This window comes from Quercus robur, chromosome 4 (genome assembly GCF_932294415.1).
Source record: "Quercus robur chromosome 4, dhQueRobu3.1, whole genome shotgun sequence".
Classification (NCBI taxonomy): Eukaryota; Viridiplantae; Streptophyta; class Magnoliopsida; order Fagales; family Fagaceae; genus Quercus; species Quercus robur.
In genome coordinates, this window is record NC_065537.1 from 56473092 (window position 1) to 56480740 (window position 7649).

Below are 7649 nucleotides of genomic sequence, written 5' to 3' on the forward strand. Positions count from 1 at the left end.
CCTTAGAAACTATACCTATCCTTTCATTTATTATACTTGCCAAAAATAAACATTCCAAATTCTCGAATTTTTTCACAAATTTTATCTTAAATCTTCACACATTAGATTGTGATTATGACTGGTTGCTTGTCATTTTAAATCTTTAATCTTCATATAAACATTCTAAAATTACGATTGACTGCCTATTACTTTCACATAAATTCATCATATTTTTCATCACTCTAGACAACGACATCAAATAGTTGTGAAATTCGGTGTGGAATAAGCTATGGTTCTAGAATTTGTCCTAGTTGTATGGAATCCTAAATCTTTATCTTAGAAAAAAAATAAAAAAATAAGAAGAGAGAGATTTTAGTTTGAATATCTTTACTATAATTGCCATAAACTACAACCAATTCAAGACAATTAAGCTATATATACATCGTTAGTCATTACTATATATAGAAACTCAAGATCTTTGTGATGAACTGATGATGGTTAGTTTTAAATCTTTTGAAAGGAAGATGGGGATAGTGAGGACATCAATGAGTGATGGTAGATTGGTGACTGGTATCTAGTATCTACAGGCCTCCCATTATCTGGTTTTGCCACTATATATCCCCTTCATTGATTTATATTATACGATAAATTAAGAATAAACAAAAATCGGAAAAATGTACACTTTAAGTTTTCAAAATTCAACTGAAAGTTCACATTTTCTTTTTATATGTAGACCTTACTTTGTAATCTCAAGATTCTCAACCAAAATCACACCGCTGCATTGCACCAGCATGTGTGATGCCCATTTCAATTATTTGCCTATTTTCTCAGGTCTAAGGGAAGTTGTCACTATCGCTTGTAGGACAGGGGTTCATATATTAAAAAAAAAAAAAAATATATATATATATATATATATATATATATACACACACATATATCTGTGTGTGTGTGTTATGGTTTTCAATTAGTTAACCAATTCAATCAAGTTATACCTTGTCCCAACATGTTTTACGAGTCCTACATTCAAGCTATGGTTACATTTGTCACTCATTCTCATATAACAACATCACAAATTGCAAAGAATGGAAAGGGATACAATAAAACACTCTTTTCTTTTTTTTTCTTTTTTTTTTATGAAGAATCAACTATTAATGATACTTTACAAGTAGGAGTAAAGAGTTTTAATGAAGAATCAATACTTTATGATACTTACAAGTAGGAGTTGAGAGAAAAGGCACAGGGCAACATAGCAAGGTGAATGTGTGAAGCAACAATTTCATTTAATGCTGTCAATTATGATAGTTTCAAAAAAGTTGCAATTGAATCCATGAGTGATACATTTAATTGGCATGAAGTCACCAAGTTACTATGAAGTAAGTTCCTTTATTGAAAAAGGAGGTGATATAATAAAGAGCAATAAATAAGAATGGGATGTTCCATATTATGTCTAATAAATAACAAGACAAAAGTAATCCATCTTTGATAATAATAAGGTAAAAATATCATTTGGGTCCTTATACTTTAGGGTTATAATTAACTTGGTCTCTATATTTTGATAACAATTAATTTAGCCTTTACTATTTTCAATTTGCGATCAATTTAGTCCTCATCATTAACTTAGTAACAAAAAATACATACATGTCTAACGGTGCACATAATTGACACATTTAATACTGACGTGACAAATAAATTAATAAGAATAATGTTTAATAAATATTTTAAAATTCCACGTTGGCATTTTTCCCAATTTTAATAGAAATAAAAATAATTTTTATTTTAATTTTGCGGTAGAAAACAAAATTAGGAATCTCAGATTTTCTTTGATTTTCATGGCTCCCAAACACAAAATTACCTTCTTTATTTTTCTATCTTAAATCCTTGAATTCATGAATATATTCCACAACATCTCACCTCTATACAATTGAGAAACATCCTAATTAGAAATAGCTAATAAGAAATTGGAATTTTAGAATACAAAAAATTTCAACAAATTATTCCCAGCAAACTTTCTCGGTAACCAAACAGAAACCAAAAAAGAAAAAGAAAAAGAACAAGAACAAACTCAGATGGAAACCCTCTCATTTCGGGTTGGTATCTTTGTGTTGAGTCCAATCCTGTGGCTTTGATGGGGACAAGTCTAGCTAAATTTGGTTACAAAAAATCCAGATAATCTAGTAGCCAAGTATCCCTTTGAAACCTCAAAAAACCAAATCAAAACACCAAACTCAGGGAATCTAAAATCAACCTCAAAACCCCATTTTCCAAACCCTAACAACCAAAAGAAAATCCATTACAAAGGAAACAAACTTGATCATTGGGTGGCTGTGATGATCGAATCATCTCGGGATGGAGCACGAGTGGAGCTTCGGTTGGTGTCACGGCGTGGCTGGTGGCGGCTCGGCACAAACCCAGAACCCTAAACCCGCATCCCTAAGCTCTTGCTATATCTCTCTTTAATCTGGTAACCTTGGCTCTAGTTGGCGTGTGGGGTTTTCTGGTCTCAAAATTGGTTTGGTGATATCAGAGTCGGAGAGTGGGTCTGTAGTCTTGGTTGTTTACATTTGTGATTGAGATTGTGAGGGGGTAAACCACGGGTTTAAAGGTGGTCTCAAATGAAATGGGTCTGTGTTGATGTACTAATCTAATATTTGTGTTTTTTGTGTTTGGTTGCCCAGAAAGTACACGAAGATGCAAAGAAAATCTGAGATTTGTATTTTTATTTTTCATCTTTAAAACTGTGAAATTAAAATTGGGGGAAAATGCCAGTGAGGAATTTTAAAATATTTATTAAACATTATTTTTATTAATTTATTTGCCACATCAGTATCAAATGTGTCAACTGTGCACACCGTTAGCCACGTATGCATTTTTCGTTACTAAGTTAACGATAGAGACTAAATTGACCGCAAGTTGAAAATAACAAGGACCAAATTGACTGTTACCAAAATGTAGGAACCAAATTAATTGTGACCCCAAAATGTAGGGACCAAAATGATGTTTTCGCCTAATAATAAGGAAAATGCTAACAAATGACCTTAGAACAATTGTTAATAATTCATTCAAAGAAAGTTTTGTTAATAATCCATTTAAAGAAAGTTTGTAAGGTGAAAAGGAAAAAAAAAAAAAAAAAACAATTAATGTTTTAACCGTTTTTTTTTTTTTTTTTTTTTTCATTTCCCATAAGAGTGGTATCAAAACTTTTCTAAAATGGATTGTTAACTATTGTCCTAAGGACATCAGTTAGCATAACCTTAATAATAATTGGTGAATTATTCTAATGAAAACATGCTTATTAAGTCTATTAATTCGTTTTTATGTATAAAATGGTCATGTTAACAGATGCTCTTAGGACAATTATTAATAAATCATAATAGAAAAGTTTTAATATCATTTTCATGAGAAATATAAAAAACTGTCAATAATATTTATTGTTTTATCATTCTCTTAATAAAATGATTCTAAAAAAAGCTCTTAAACCTTCAGGGCATTGGTTAACATTCCCCTATATAAAATTATAAAGATCAAAGAGAGGATGTCTCAACTACTTGATAGCATTGTGGAGAAAATTGGAGCATCTAATGTTGTAGAAGTTATAATTAATAATGCGATGGTCGGTACAAGAAGTTATTTTCACTTCTTAATCTAACGAAGTTAAGAAATATTATTCCTTTTATATTTTCATTTTCTTTATATAATTTGTTACTGATTATCATTCTTTCACATTTTTATATTACCATAACGATTATTGGAGGCAAAATAACCTCATTTATATTGGATAATATTTGCTACCCATTGACTGAATTTAATTTTGGAAGACATTGCAAAGCTTCCTACAATCATGAGAACAATAAACATGATAAGATGCTTTATGGGACAAAAGAATTTGCTTTAGGCATGCTAAAACCTGATTTGCTACTTCCTTTCTCACATTATCAAGTGGTCATGAGTCAAAAAGATAACTTGAGAAAGATGTTTACTTTTTAGAATTGGACATGTAGTAAATGGGTAAGGGATAAATAATGAAAAAGATTGATTCAAATTATTCTAATGCCTTCATTTTAGAATAGTGTAGTCTATAATCATAAAGTGTCATGTCCTCTTGTTCATGTGCTTTGATTAGTAGATAACAACAAAAAGAACCAGTCATGTATATATATGGATCAAGCTAAATAATTCATTGTCTCTTCATTTAAATAAATGAAAGATAAATACATTTAAGTATTTAAAATACTGTAATAGATTAAAGGTGGGAATGTTAACTCCATCTCTCTTTGCATGCATATGAGTACTTATCGAATATTTTTATGATGCCTATAACACCCAAAAATTTTCAATTCAAAAGGTCTATATTTAATCCACCATAGAAGGTTTCAAAAGAAAATATTTTCAATTTCAAAATAAGAGCACATGGTAGTCCATCTAATCTTCAAAATAACCAAATGATCTCAACTCCACAAGATTGCAACATAAACTAAATATCATATAATAACTCCTCACAAAAGCAATCTTTTTAAATTAAAACTCAAAATCTCAATGTAAAAATTCGGACAAAAAACAATCAAAAGGGTATTGTTCCTTTTTATATGAATTGTAAGAATATTGACAATGTCCAATGTATTGTTCCTCAAAAGGGTCACATGCATGTATTGTTACCATGGGTAGGATCACTGAAAATTGATAATCACAATCCGAACATTCACAACACCAATTACATAATTCGGGTCATGGCCCATGTATTGCACACATGGTGCAGCCACTGAAATTATTTCATGGCAAATAGTAAAATCAAAGTTGCATACAACCAAGATCAAATCAGTTTCACACAAATGCAGTAGCTCAAAAGATATAAGAATGCAATGCTAGATGAAAATGTTACATGCATTAACAATACAAAGATAATGCCAATGAGTTGAGAATACTCAAGGGACAAAAATTTATCAAGAAAGGATATTCAAGTGGTTTGATCAATGAATATGGGAAGGTGAAGTATGAATGAAGTCCTACTTACCTCAATACACAAACTAAATAAGAAAGTTTACTTCGCACTAATTTCATCACAGCGATCATTGGAGCCTAAGTTATTTAAAAAAAAAAAAGCAGTATTTCTAATGTGGACAAATAATTTCACACCTACACTATCACTTAACAAAGAAATACTATTAACCCTGAAATTCCAAATATTCATTTTATCTTATACTAATTAGAGAGATTCTTATTTTAAACCTAAGATATATTTAAATTAATCCTAACCCTTGGTCGCCTTACCAATTAGATGTTCAAACTTGTAATTAGATATCTTAATTTGACAAATGCACATTCAATTTGATATAAAAGCATTTAAAACATAAAAGCCCTAAATTTGGCCTATGTCCTAATCTTAACAATTTTAATTCTTTGATTAATCCCAAATATATGATTATTTCTCCGAAGTGGTGTTACCCAACCATGATCAAATGCCCCAATTATATTTAATTTGGTTAAATCCTTACTGGATTGAAAACCCCTAATTTTCATAATAAACCTAAAACCAAAAACCCACCTTTCATTAAATCCCATCACTTATGCCAACTTTTGACCAAATTGGGAGTTTAAATCTTCAATTGAGACCCTTAATTGCATTCTTGATAAATAAATTTAATTGATTGATAGCCAAAAAAAAAATATATATATATATATATCTATATATAAATTTTTTTTTTTAAAATCTCGAATTTAGACATAAAACCCTAATCCTAATATCCTAGTTCTCTAGTAATTTGTTAACCAATAAACCAATTACTACTTTGATCAATTAGAGGTTTAAATAATCTTCAATTTGAGTCTTCATGAACAATGGAAATAAAATATAATTGTAGCATAGCAATCCCTAATTCATGCCCTAAACCTAACTCTAACTTTAGGACTTATCCAAAAAAAAAAAAAAAACCTTTAGGAATTTTCTAATTCTAGCCAAAAGCAATAGGATTTAAGCAAAATTAACTTCAAATCTCAAAATAATTGGTTTCATTACTTACTAAGGAGTGTTTGATTGAAAGAAATATGCGAAAGATCCAAAATAGGTTAAAAATATGAATTTAAAATTTTTTTTTTACAAGATTTAATAGAATTCGACAAAGCCAACATAAGGGATTGGGGGGGAAGGCTTAATTTAAAAAAAAAAAATTTTGGTGTTTTGGTTGTCCAAGAAATTTTTTTGAGGAAAAATTGTCTCTTTTTGGAGATTCTCTAGTGACAACATTCTTGAGAGGAAAAATGAGCTCTAGGATTTCTCATACTAGCAAGTATGAATATCAGATTATATATCCTTTAGGTTGCCTACTGTTAGATGGGGAATCATAGAAAAATAATTATTTTAGCTTTGGAAATAAAACTTAAACATATTTGTTTTATTTCATATTGTGCATATTACAATAACCTGATAGTTGAGTATAAGATGAAAATGTGATGAGTAGTTTATAAAAGTTCATACAAAGGTAAAATTTTCTAAGCATTGAGAAAAAAAAATAAAATCATAGATGAGTTGCCTCTTTGGGATGCTTGTGTTTATTAGGTATAAAAAGAGAAAAATACTAATTGTTCATTTTGTTATTTCCTTCTTTTTTTTCTTTTTTTTTGCTAAATAATCACTTTTTTCAAAACAAAGACAGGATTACAAAAAGGGAGAAGATCTGTTACCATCTTTGTCTAACGCCCAAGCTAGGAAGACCAAAAAGAAGAACTAGCCCTGTCCAATTGAACAAGCTGCCCAATGGGCCAAAAGTTGGGCAGGGAAAGGGAATTTACCCTCTTTATACACAAGAAAGAGAACAAGAATCAAAAGTGTTAATAAGCTCCTTTATATCTGCAAGAATCGTTGCTATGCTCTAGTGGGCCTGTTGCGCTGAGTTAATTAGGGGCTCAATTACATTAATTCCAAGCATTCCCTTCCACTATAATTTTGCTCTTCTAATTGCAAATAAAGCCTTCTCCCAAAATAGGACTACCTGGATCTCTTGTTCATTTAATTAAATAAAAAGTTATTTAATCTTGCTTCTCAAAAAACAAAAACAAAAAGTTATTTAATCTTTACGAAGTTTTACTTAAACCATTTCTTATTTTCATCAACAGACGAATGGTGGCCTGTTTACGAATCTTTAACTCCAAATTTATAGAAATTTGTTGTAAAAGTTCTCATCTAGCACATAGTTTATCAGGGTGTGAGCAGAATTGAAGTATGCTTTAATAATTGACTAAAAAGTTTCAGTGTGAAGTGTGAAATTTATAACTTCATGTTCTGATGTATTTATGCATGCATATTAATTTTTTTTTTTTTTTTTTTTTTTTTTTGGGAATTATGTAGGTGCATGGCAAGAAGATAAATTAGTTAGCACATTCTTGCATGGATGATTTGGTATATATTCCATAAAATTCCAAAGCTATTGGCATTGAAGAAGAAAGATTCAACATGACAACAGGAGTGAGGCCACTAGGAAAGGCAACAGGTTCAAGTTCTAGCTCATAACATATTCCTCGTGATAGAGATAGAAATAAATGAGGAGAATTACTAAAGTTAGAATTCTCACAATGACAAGGATGATGGTATTGTGCTTGATGAGGATGATATCTATATACTTTAGTATTGCATTGCATTGGTTTTGTCAAGCAAATAAATCATTACTTAAACTTTTAGT